General features: G+C 39.7%; 1 protein-coding gene across 1 annotated transcript in view; it reads left to right on the top strand.

The window, feature by feature from the left end:
• PHACTR1 (phosphatase and actin regulator 1) overlaps positions 1 to 13,634 on the top strand; it is a 500,634-nt gene that overhangs the window by 380,537 nt on the left and 106,463 nt on the right. The window lies entirely within an intron of this gene.

The following is a 13,634-nucleotide window of genomic DNA, read 5'->3' on the forward strand; positions in this document are numbered from 1 at the left end:
CAAATTCAAAGTACTGAAATAGAGACAGGAGGTAGAATGGTGGTTGCCAGGGGCTGGAAGGAGGGGGAATGTGGCGTTATTGTTTGGTGGGTACAGAGTTTCAGTTTTCCAAGAGGAAAAACTTCTGGAGATGGTTGCATAATGATGTGAATACATTTAACCCTACGGAACTGTGCACTTATAAACAGTTAAGATGGTAAATTGCTATGTGTATTTCACCACAATTTAAAAAAAAAAACCTAAGCTGATGGTATAACTGAGCTAGTAATTTTGACACAACATGTGACGGAGTCCAGACAGAGTTTCTATTTAGCCCATCCTCATGGTTTCATGGCAGTTACTTTATCTAGTTAGCTCTGTCAGGTGATAGGATGTTTCAATGAGGAGAGAAATAAAATCAAGTTGATGGATCTGTTTTCATCCCTTGTTCCTGTAATGTTGTATAGATATAATCTCTGGCAAGAGTTTCTGTTAACTGTGCTGGTTCTCATCATCAGGTTCCTTTTATGAGTCTGCCAGAAAGAAGAAAAAATTGATGATTTGTGTTTGCCTCTGAACACCATTGAGATGGGCTGGATTCCTATCGGTGCCATTGCCAAATACTTTAACCCCTCACTCACTCAAGACGAGACTGTGCTAAGAATTAGAATTTGAATTCTAAATTGCTGTCGTGGCCCAGACCTTTACTCAGATCACCCTGACCCAAATCAGCTGGAAGTTAATTTCTAAAGGTGGAAAATGGCTGGATAATATTATGGAACAAAATTCCATTCACGATGTCATGAGAAACCAGTCTGTAGCAAATAAAATGGTTTCAGCTGTTTTTGTGAATTAAGGATTGCATGTGTGTCAACTTCCATTGTGCGTGCTACATTTCCTTCAAAAGAAGTGCAAAAATACCCATCAGAAACAAAACTCAGAAGTTGCAGTCACAAAGACGAGCAGAGAAGCCTGAGTATTCATTTAAGGTAGCAAATTGCTGCTTGTCACATCTCGCTGCCTTGTCATAACTGTAAGGCATTCTGAAAGAACAAGCAGTGCCTCAAGGAAAGCTTTGAGTAGCATGGTGCTTTCAGAACTTTCTTCTCTGTTGCATGCATTAGGAGATTGCTTCTTTCTTCCTTTTGTGGGGTTTGTTTTTCGGTTTTTCCAGTTGCTGTTGGGTAAATGTTTGAGTCACAAACCTGCCATTTAAAAATATTCTGGGATTTTTTTTTCCAGGTATAGTCTGCAGGTACTAGAGGTTGATTTTTTCCCCCCCATTACAGATGAATAATTCAGGCCTCCTATTTGAAGACAATCGAGATTTGGCCATATTGCATTTATCATTAGATGACCAGTGCTTGGGTAAAGTACAGCCAAACCCAGTCCCTGTTTCTGGTTGAAGCATCTTGTCATACAAGAGGAAAAGGCTGAAACAAAAAAAAAAAAAAAAAAGCAAAATACGTTTAGTGTGTAGAATAGCAGAATATGAAGGGACATTCCTAAATTACTTAGACTTCTTAGATTTAAAAGGTTTGTTATTCAATTAAAATAAAAATTCCTTTAAAAAAATTTTAGCAAAAGAGAAATAGAAAACACAATGACTATTGTATCTATTGAACAAATTGTACTGGTAATTGAAAAACCTTCCCCCAAAGAAATCTTTATACCCAGATGGCTTTACCAATTAATTCTTTTGAATATTTAAGAAAGAAATAATATCAGTCTTATACAAACTGACTCCAGGCAATAGGAAAAGAGGAAAAACTTCTCAATTTTTAAAAGAAGACTAGCATACACTTGATACCATAACAGGATAAAGATATTATAAGATAGGAAAATTTAGGCCAATATCTCTCATTATATAAACACAAATATTTCATACAAAATTTTAGAAAATTGAATCAAATAATTTATTTAAAAGGATAATATGCTTGTATCACAATTAACTTGATTTGGTCCTAGAAATGCAAAGTTGGTTTAATGTTCAAAATTAATGTTGTTCATACTGTTAGCAGAATAAAGAGAAAATCTTATAATCGACTCATAGATGCAGATGGAATTTAGTAAAAATGAACGTCCATTCATGTTTGAAACTTTAAGCAAGGTGGAAGTAGAAAGGAACTTCTAAATTCTGATATAAGGTACCTACAAAAATAAACCCACAGCAAATATCAAACTTGATTGTGAAATAGTGAAAGATACTATCCTGAGATCAGAACAAGAAAAGAAGGGCCATGTCACAATTTCTCTTCAACATCGCACTAGAGGACCTAGCCAGGGCAATAAAGGAAGAAAAAGTAATAAAAGCTTTAAAGATCGAAAAGCAATAATGATTGAAAAGCATAATTATGTGAACAATTATGTTTCTAGAAGATACAGTAAAATTTACTAATAAGCTATTAGAACTAAGTGAATTCAGCAGGGTCCCTGAATACAAGGGCAATATATAAAAATAAATTCTATTTCTGTATACCAGCAACAAATACTGAAAAATAATTTTTAAATACCATTTACAATAATGTCAGAAAAAAATGGAGAGATATGCGATATTCATGGACTGGAAGACTCAATATTGTGAAGATGTCAGTTCTTCCCAAATCTCTAGATTCAATGCAATTTCAGTCAAAAACCCAACAGGTTTTTCATGGAAATTGACAAGCTGAGTATAAAATATGTGTGGAAATTCAAAGGAATAAAAATAGCAAGGCAATTGAAGAACTAAGTTAAAGGATATATATTGCTCGATGTCAAGAACTAATGCTAGGGGAGTTCCAGTCAAGATGGCAGAATAGACAGTCCCCAGCATCACCCTCTCCCACAAATCAACCAATTTACAACTATAAAAATGTAACATCAGCCAAGATGGGACTGCTGGAGCTCAGGGGAAGAGGAGAGCACCTACAGAGTTCATGAAGGCGGGAGAAACCATGATGAGAGAAAGAAAAAACTGAGCATTTCAGACCGCGGCTGCTTTAAGGCTGGAGCTGCTGAGCGCATGGAGCAGGAGCTGGCAGAAGCCACAGCTGTGCCCTTCAGATGGAGTTACTTGGAGGCGGCAGGAGAGAAGAAGTTCTTGGCGGCCCCCAGGACAGCAAGACCACTAATAGGGTTCCCATGGACCCATGCAGGAGTGAGGAGCCAGAACAACTGAAAAAAAGGAGCCACTCAGAGGCTGGTGAGTCATCACAAGGGACTGGTACAGGGCCCGTCCCATGGGAAGTGTTTGGAGCACAGGCAGTGGGGGAGGTGGGCCCACCGGAAGAACACTGGGACACAGCAAGGACAGCCAGTCCACACCCCAATCAGCACAGAACCACTCAGAGGAGACTTGTGGGGAACGCAAAATTGCATGGGGTGCAGTTTGATGAAAAAACTCAGGCCCAGATCAGTTTCTGCACAACCCATATCCACTGGGTCTCTGGAGAGCCAGAAGTACCCACAAGGTCAACCATTAAATCCTGAGCTGCACAAAAAGCCTTCCCTAGGGAAAGAGCAGCAAAGCAGCAATTTAGCTAAACTACACAGCTCAAGTACTGGTTCCCACAGGAAGGTCTCCCATTTTAGAAGTAAACAAAGGACAAAAAATTAGTTCCAGATCAGGCACACCACCAGCGCCTTGGGGTCTGCCTAGGAACTGGAGGCTTGGAGTCGGGCACCAGATCCCACTCCCACAACCAGGCACACAATGCGAGCACCTCGGGGCCTGCCCAGGACCCGAGGCACAGAGAAGGGGACTGGGCCCCCCTCCCACAACCAGGCACACCATGCCAGCGCCACAGGGCCCACCCAGTGACCCAAGGCATGGAGCCGGGGACCAGACACACCCCACAACCAGGCACACCACCAGCGCCAAGGAGCATGCCAAAAACATTGCCTTCATGTGGGTGGCCCACCACAGACACCACAATAACCATGGCTGCCATGAAAGGGGCTAGATGCCACAACCACCACGCAGAGGGTCTGTCAGCCACTGGAGTGCATTGATACAAGGAGAGTCACCAGCAGAGATAAAGAAAAGAAGAGGATGTCTATCTCCAGAAGACCATTTCAGAGAGACAGAAGATGCATCTGCTCTATGATAATATTGGGGGACCTGATCACACCTCTCAGCATTGGACAGATCATCTAGGCAACACATCAACAGAGTAACCATTACTCTTTCAGAGGGAGAGAAGAAATCTAGGGTAATTAGAGGGGGGGGGAGGTAGAGTGGGTTGGGGAGAGATTGGACAAGGGACATAAAGAATAATTACGATTCGTAACAATATATATGCTAGTAACATTGATTTGATCAACATATCTCAGTGTTGAACTCCAAAAATATGTATAATCAATTTTGATTCAATAAAAAATAAAGAAAGAAGAACTAATACTAGGCTGCAATGGTTAAAACAATGTGGTGTGGGTGTAGATTAGGCAAAGACACCAGAGGAACAGAAGAAACTGTCTAGATCCACACACATGTAATCACCGAATTTAAATCAAAATGACCACCGCAGTGAAGCAGGGTCTGCAGAATAAATGATGCTTAATCAGTTGGTTATCTGTTTTCAAAAAAGCAGTTATGTATTTCTTCCTCATGAGGATTCCTATTCTGCTTTTGTGTAAAAGTCCTGCTGTAGTTCAGTATTTCAAGGACAGGCATCAGAACCAACAGCAAATCTGCATATTTCTTCCTTGTGTAGTTTTCACCCCCTGAAATGACTGTTGAGAAGTAACTGAGAAGATATTAGCCTCCCTAAACACGGATATTATTTTATCATATACATATAAAAGAAGAGAGTGAAATCATAAATACGGGACTCTCTGTTTCCTCCAGCCAGTTTAACTTCTCCCTAAAGTGGGAGAATGAAAATAGTAAAATCACAGCTTACTGAGTTTTATGTCCAGGCAATGGGCTTGGTCTTTGAATGTGAAATCTCATTCAATGACAATTAACTGCTAAACTTAATAAAATGATTTAAGTGATTACAGTTTACAAGTTTTACAAGCATTATGGACTGAATGTGCCCCCCCAAATTTATGTATTGAGGCCCTAACCCACAATGTGGCTGTATGTGGTGTAAGGAAGTAATTAAAGTTAAATGAGATCAAAAGGGTGAGGTCCTGATACTATAGGGTTAGTGTCCTTATAAGAAGAGGCTCCAGAAAGCCCTCCCTCTCTGAGTGTACACACCAAGGGAAGACCATCTGAAGACATAACAAGAGGGCCATCTACGAGCCAGGAAGAGAGCTCTCACGAGAAACCACAGGGGCCAGAACCTTTGGTTTTTGATTTCCCAGCCTCCAAAACTGTGAGAAATAAATTCTAGTTACTTAAGCCCTCCGGTGTGTGGTATTTTGTTATAGCATACGAGCAGATATCAAGCTACAGAATTCTGCTCAGAAGAGAGCAGAAAAGTCTTATCTTCAGTTCTTCTGTGTATACTCTGCAGCCTGTCTATACAAGGTTGTTCATTTACAGACAGGCTTGACTAATGGCGGGGCACGTTCCCAGCTGGTAAAGGCTTGGAAGGGCAGTATAATGTCGTGCTTAAGCGTTCACATGCTGGAATCACCTGGCCTGGGTTTAAGTCCAGCTCTGCACCTTGGGCAGGTTACTTAACATCTTCATTATCTTCCAAGTGGAGATAATAGGACAAATCTCCTAGAGTTGTTGTGAGCCTTACATAAAGTAGTACACGGAGGGCACATGGTGCGCTGTTTCTAATATTAAGTGTTACAATGGTGATGATGGGGCGAGATCAAGTCTTCACACAAAATGCCTCTTTCACGCAAAATATTTGGTTAGACATCTGATGTAACTGTGTGTGAGGGTACTTAAAAAATTTCATGGAAAATTAGAATTGAAAGATAATACAAATCTTGCCACAAACTTTTTGAAATACCCTCATATAGTTAGATTTTAAAGCCTAAATATCTTAGCGCTGTCTTCTAAAGACTTCATTGCTGCAGGGTTGATCTGACCATGAGTACAAAAGCAAGCAGCAAGGCAGGCGAGCTTATTTCTATTAACCTGGCACCACAAAACACTTTGAACAAGGGCCCTATTATCTTGTAGGTAACAGGTGGTGTCTGGGGTATTAAGCTGTTCTGGGCAGAATTTCAGATTTCCATTCTTCAGTGCTTGAGGCAGTACACTTCTATCATAAAGCGATCAATAATAATTAGGTGTCTGGAATAAAATGCAGTACACCATTATGCTCCCTACATCTGGAAGGAGAATCTCACTTAACTAGCTCTAAATCAATGAATTTTCTTCTTATTCCTGGGGGGAGTGTTAGAAGCAGCAGAGAACACGATGGAGATGTGAATTGTGAATCTCAGCACAATCGCACACACAAAAAGAATGTTATAACACTCTCTTACAAGGAACAGAAGCAAGCCCCAAAGCATCAAGTCTTTACTTCTAACATCATCGTTTTTATCCCATGACATTCTCCATCCCTGCACGGTCGCCTGTTTCACATGTAATGAAAAAGTCTGTCATCGTAGGTGATGTGTAGGTGAAAGGACAAAGTGGAGGTTGTAAGTGGGACTTCATGTAAATTATTTCTCAGATCTTAGTTTTATTAAATCCTGTTCTCACATGTTCCCATATCGGGGGCCAATAAATGGAGACGGAGTTATTTCTCCGGTGCCTCATAGATCTCAGAAGAGACAACCGATACTTACTCTGTTAGAATTTGATTTGAAGTTTCCTGCACAGATTGGGGTAGAGAGATAGAAAATGGAATCTAAGTTGTAACATAACAACCTTCCTCAGTGTGCTCCTGAAAGTGTGTAGCCTGGTCCTTGCAAAGCTACCTCCTCCAAGTTGCTTCTGACTTGTCACTTTAAGGATGGTCTCCAAGAGTAGTCCATTCTATTTTCCAAATTCAGAATCCTTCTGTAAAATTACTCACCTCTAGAACTTTCTGCCAGCTTTCTTTCCCCAGAACTTCAGGCCTCTGTCTTTCTCTCGGAACACTTGGAAAAAGACTAAGAAAGTGTTAAGAGCAACCCTTTTATACTCTCGTCTGACCTACTTGAAGAAATCACCAAGAAAAGACTTATTGTGGCATATTTATTGCCTTGTAATCACCCTTTCTTTCGTCAACTGGAGTTAGTTTACTGGCCAGCTGCATGATCTCATCATAGGGTGCCTGAGTTTCTTATTCCCCTTCAGAGACTATTACAATGGTACAAAGAGAAACAGAGTTAGTAAGAATGTCCTTTAAATGTTTTTTATTTTGCAAAATAAGGAAAATACATTTAAAAAATGGTTTCAGCATCAATATATGCTGAAATATGTTTAACAAATGACTATAAAGTGAACACCATGTAACCAGTGCCCAAGTCAAAAAATAAAATATTGCCAGAACCTGGAAGCCCCTTAATATACCTTTCTGATTACAATTGCCCTCCCCATCAGAGGTAGCCACTGTCCTAATTTTTATTGTAATCATATCCTTGCTGTCCTTGCACCTGTAGTTTTAAAGCTTAGATATGTGCATCTCTAAACCATACGTTTAATAGATTGTGTAATTGTATAGCCATCACCTAATAGTTACTAAGATTTGGCCATATTTGTTGCTTTTTGGGGGGCGGTAGGGATACAAAGTGTTTTAATGTAAATTACAGGCATTTCTAATCATGCACCTCTTAAAAATAAGGAATAAGGGAAATGTCCTATATAACCACAAAACCATTATTATATGTAGCAAAATTAATAATCCCCTAATATGTTCTAATTTATTTATTTATATTTATATTTATATTTACCGAGTTTTACCATATTTATATTTACCTAGTTGACCCCAAAATGCTTTTACAGCTGGTTTGTTTAAAGCAGGATCCAGTCAGGATTCATGAAAAGTGCCCTCTGACAGCCTATTTACAGCTTAAAATGAGTCTGTGTCCCTTCCTTTTTTACATATACCTAATCAGTTAATAGAGCTCCTACAGGACCTGTCTGCAGGCACTTCTTCCATAGTAAAGAAGAAAACAAGTCGCTTCCTCTATGATAATGATATGGTCTACTCTCACATGCTATCACTCCAGAGGAAATGGTACTGTCTGAATTGCTGTCAGAAGACATACCTAATATCAATTATGTTAAAGCCAACATTGTTATGTTGGGCACATACTCTGTGGTATTGGGCTGCTCGAGGTTAAATGAGTCTATGCCTTTACTTATTTGGGGAGTGCATTCAACGGTGGGCCCATCCATGGGAGCTCATTGGAGTGCAGTTCTCTACTGACAAGTTTCTCGCAGGACCGCAGGTGTACAGGTAGATGGATGGTTGGTCACTTTGTTCCATTAGGATCTTCCAGGTCAGTCATGGCTTCTTCACTTGATATGGCAGGACTTGGGGTTTTTGGTTATGTTTGATTCAAACATTTACTAGAAAGCTCTTTACTAAAGAGTTTGGCCCTTCCTATCTAACTGTATCCCTGCTGAGTGGGCTGACCTCCCCGGTGCCTTTTCAAAACAGAACGCCGTGTCTGCTCCCTGCAACCTGGTATATATAGATCAGCATCTCTCAGAGGCTCTTCCTCAGAGCACATGTCCTGTGGTACTCCGTAAAAGGGACATATTGTCCAATGAATTGGGGAGAAACACTGGGTTAAACCCAGTTAAACTGCTCTCTTTACTTTAGGTCTTCTCAGGGCCTTCACTGTGCTAGTGAACACTGTGATTCTCCAGTGGTATGTGGCATTACCCAAAACTATTTGCCCTCAGACCCCTTTCTTAGAGTATCTCTGGGGGTTACTCTAATGCAAGACAAACTTTAGAAAATGCTGCCCTAAATGACTTGGATATAATCACAGACAACAGTAAATAAACAATCTCATCTCCTACCTCACAGGCCATAAAGACCTTATCCAAGCTAGCTACTTAGCATTACACAAGCACAATGGTTGGAGTTCCATGTTGGGGATGAGGATTTTTGTTCATGTGCCTCTCTACTTGGACTTTGCTAAAGCTCCTACCGTAGTAATGGGAGAGGGAGAGCGGGGACCAGCACTGACATAGAGCAGAGCAGGACTATGCTTATTATCGGGTGATGAGGACACTTAGGCCTCAGATCCTTTTAGATGGAATTTCCACGTGGTTTGGATTTTTAGAGGGGAAAAACGTTCTAAATGGTCAGCCTTTCTGATTTTGAGGATCACTGGGCCCTCATCGCCAAATATGAAAAGAATTTTCATTTTGAATTAGTGATTCGATAAGCTTGCTTTGGATAATCAAGTAATTGAAAACCTTCTTTCCTAGTATTAACTGGGTTATAGGCAAAATGTTTAGATTTTAGCACTCTTGAACACAAGGTGATAAAAGACACAGTATTTGGTGCTTCTACAAATTGCCTCTATATTAACATGAATTTTTCTTGAATATGTTTATTATACCATGCTGTCTAAAACCGGACATTTGGAGTTGCATTCTTTTTTTTCTTTTTTCCTTTCCTTTCTTTTTTCAGCATAACGTTTAGATTGACAACCTTGTTTTCTCATGAATTTCCTTATGAAATAAAAGACCAACTGGCATTTGCCATCTGGTCTTTCAACATAGAAGACCACCAGGTTTTTCCCATTCCTCCAGATTCTTTCTCCTGCTTCTCCTCTTTTATATATTGCATGTATACATTTAATTTTGAAATAGTCTTTTCATCTTTAAAGAATGAAAGCATTTCCTTTAGCGATAGCGTAATGTGGATTGATTGTTTCATTTTGGATCTTTCTAGGCCATAGTTGTTGCACTGTATTAATAATTCTCGTCATTATGAAGCCAGATGGGAAGTGGAGTCATGTTTGAGGTTCTGGAGGCTCATTCCATTTGCCTCTTGTAGATTTCTAGCCTAAAATTCCCTTTCACTGGAGTTGTGAAATTTAAAAGGGATAAAAGTACTGATTTTACTTGTAAGTTGACTGTTTTAAGGACTGAAGGTATGAGACTGCAGTAGGCTACTGCAAATTTCATCCTTTCTTAATTGCTTTTATCCCTTCAAACTTCTGTTCCTTTTAGAATGTAATTTAAAGGTAGTTGAGCAGGGAATTTAACAAAGATAGATTATCCTAGAGAAAAATCTAAACAAGTCTCTGTTCTGGTCTCTGAGCAGGACCAAATTACTTGTTCCAGAATCAGTGTTGGTTTTTTTACCCCCTACTTCCTCATCTTTTTTTTTTTAAATAAGAAAGCAATACTTAAAAGTTATGAAACATTAGAATTTTTCTCTTCCATCAGTACTGGGAGCCCATAGAAGATGCCCTGTCCAGAAATTGTACCTCTAGCTATATATTCTAGAAAAATCCTTATACATGTTCACATTGGTGTCTACACAAGTATGTTCACAGTGGCCATGTCTGTATGTCAAAAAATCTTGGAAACAACTTAAATTTCCTTCAGTTGCAGTCTGGTTAAATAAATTATGGCATATACATCATTTGAAATGGTATGCAGTACTCAAAAAGAATGAGGTGGTCCTGTATGTACTGATGGGAAGATCCCTAAAACCTGTCGATAAGTTAGAAGAAGAATAAGACTTGTGTGACAATATGTGAAGGATGATTCCATTAATGTTTTTAAAAGCCGTATTTATATATAGTGTGTGGAGGGTGAGTATTGGACAGGTGGGAGAGGGAGAGAATGAAAATATCAAAGGAGGGTAGTAGTGGGATTTGCAGAGTTGAGCCTATTGAGGGGGAGACAGTGAGAAAGGACTTTGTTTTCTCTATATTTCTTGAACTTATTACAGTGAAATGTTTTCATGTATTATTTTCATAAGTTTTTGAAAAAGTATATGTATGCAGGAAAAAATAAAGAAAATGCCCTAGTTGTTTTTAACAAATTCATCCACTGAGAATGAGCCCATCCAAGATGCTTATCTCAAATTCATTGATGTCTAAAAAGGATAGGATTCCGTGGCTTATCACAAACCCACGTGGATAGGGAGACTGGAAAAATAGAGGTGATGGGAAACTGGCTTTCAGTAAATATGACATAGACTGCAGTGGTGGCCCAGTAGAGGAATTTACAGAATTGATGAGACTAGAACTTCTCTCACTCTGTTATTAGGGTTAGTCTTTGGGCTCTTTCCATCATACTCTTCATTTCTAAACACTTGCTCACATGTAAACAGACGTCAGAACAATCAAGTGAAACGTAAAGCTGTGGAAATCCCCCTAGTTTTTCCTTCCTTAACAAACCAGCACAAGGATTGGTGTGTTTTAAAATATGGATTTTATGATTATTGAGGTATAGTGAGGCCCACAGATGGGGAGATGACTGCAATGAAAAGATAGGTGGTTGTTATTGCAGATCACAAGAGCAAGGACACGCCACGCCATGTAGGGCCACACAGAGAAGTGCCAGTCTGGTCAGGAGGCAGAGAGAGTGAGGAAGAAACATGGGCAAGAGCCTTTATTGTGGTTTCCATGGGAAGGAATGGGAGAGGCAGAGTCAACGGGTTTAGGATTGGCTAGTTTGAATAATTTCCATGGGCTCTGGGCTTAAGAGCTGTCCCTAGTTGTCTGGTGCCTGGCTCTGGAGTAACTAGAACAGGTGGACAGTGGCCTGGAGTATAAGAGCCCCATAGAGGAGGTGGTTGGGATTACGGGCTCTGGACTGGTTGGTTTGCATATGAAATACATATGCACAGGCATGTCATCTACTATCTCTAGGAACCGGCTGGCCCTACAAGAGGCAGTCCATTCAGAGTGAGCAAGACCGAGATGTCAAAGCATCAGAACACAGAATAAAAATGCATGGTTCATTCTCAGGGGTAAAGATGCAAGAATCAGCATGCTTTGGGGGTTTCCTGCCTAGATTTTATGTCAAGGCGGAATTTGGTGGCAAGCTTAGAGAGTCTTTCTTGGATGTGTCAACCTTTGAATATGTTTTTGGGGGCGATTTTGGGCCACTCTTGGTACAATAATTGAGAAATCGTTCACGCACTCATACTTCAGGCAAGACGGACAGGTGCAGCCTCTTTCTATGTGTTTGGATCTACTCAACTCTTTGTGGGGCTGTCAAAGCAAATCAGAATTTGTTTCTCCCTTTTCCCTCCTCAAGCTATCTCATATGTTGGTTTAGAATTTCAGTCTGCATTTACCTTTCTTTATGTGCCATATTTCTAACCTTTTAATTTAATGTTGGCTTCAGCTTTCTGTGCCCTATTAATTTCTTAACTGTTTGCTTAGATTTACTGTGTTCATTTTTTTAACCAATGCTTTTGCCATTATGGGTATTTTCCTTTGTGGTCACTCTTTTTTTTTTTTTAACCCACTTTTAACAGCTTTATTGAAGTATAATTTATATACCATAAATTAACCCACTGTAAGTATACAACTCAATGATTTTAGTCCATTTAAAGAGTTGCGAAATCATCACCACAATCTAGTTTTATAACCAAAATCTTAACACAAAAGCATCCCCATCTATGGTCAGTCAGATCTTATACTGCCCTATGCATTAATAACTTAACACTAAATAAAAGTGATCCTTACATTTTAGAACAGGTTTTCTTGTTTTAAAATAAGTCCTACTGACTTTATTTTTTAATATAAAAATAATACCTGCTTGCATGTTTTTGCCACATGTTTAACAATACGGATTTTCATTCTTTTTTTTTTCTTTCATTTTTTTTTTTCCCTGTTTCCCAAAGGCCAAACGCTGCCAGGTGATCAGCTCACCCTCATGCCTCATTCTCATTCAGTGAATGTGTCTCATTTCTGCCACCTTTGAGCAGGTGCATACACATTTCACCTCTCTCTTCCCCAGTACTTTGCTCCTCTTCTTCTGACTTCTTTTACTTTTCATACTTTTTTCCCTCTTCTTCCTTTTTTGTCCTTGTTCTACCCAAAGCTACAATTATTGGAGAGGGAGAGTTGGACCATATAGCCTTGCTTGGTGAAAAGGAAACCATTATATTTTCTTTTTTCACCACATTAACCCCACTTTCCCCTGTGTTTTGTGGACCGGTAGTAAACCAGGTCAAATGGTTTGTGTTGTCCTTCTGCACCAGACAGCCCACCTTATTATTTCATTTCCCGGAGCAGTGGTGAGTTTGTCTTTGGCCCCAGTTAAACTTAGCCCTGACTTTGGAAGGGCAGCTCAAAGTAAGATTCGGAGGGAGGCATCTTGCATACCTTGTTAAGAGAGAGAACAAGTAAAGAGTGTCTTAGAAGGAGGAAGCTTCTAAGAATAAAGTGTAATTATCTCACATTCCCATGATGTTCAACCCCAAGTAAACTGATAATAAGATTGCCTTCCACTTTTACAGCTTTACTGTTTCCATATACATTACAACGATCCTCACAGCAATGTAGTATCATGGAGAAAAAGTGCGGAGGGGAAGGCATTAAAGCCTGTTTCTGCTCTTTCACTTACTGCTTTGTGACTCTGAGCGAGTTAATTTTGCTGGGCCTCAGGTACCTCATCTGTAAAATGGGAATGATAATACTTCATAGAATTAGGGTAAGGATTAAGTTAAATAACAAACTCTCTATCCTTATCAGAATGAACTGTGCATTCTCTGTGGGTACAGTACCAGGAAATGGACAAAGCCATAGACTAAATAAATAATCTCTTCCAAGAATGTCGGTTTAACTTGGAAATTGGTGGCGGTGGTGGTGGAGGGGGTATTTGCTTGTTTAAATTAGAGCAG

This window comes from Cynocephalus volans, chromosome 5 (assembly GCF_027409185.1).
Source record: "Cynocephalus volans isolate mCynVol1 chromosome 5, mCynVol1.pri, whole genome shotgun sequence".
NCBI lineage: Eukaryota > Metazoa > Chordata > Mammalia > Dermoptera > Cynocephalidae > Cynocephalus > Cynocephalus volans.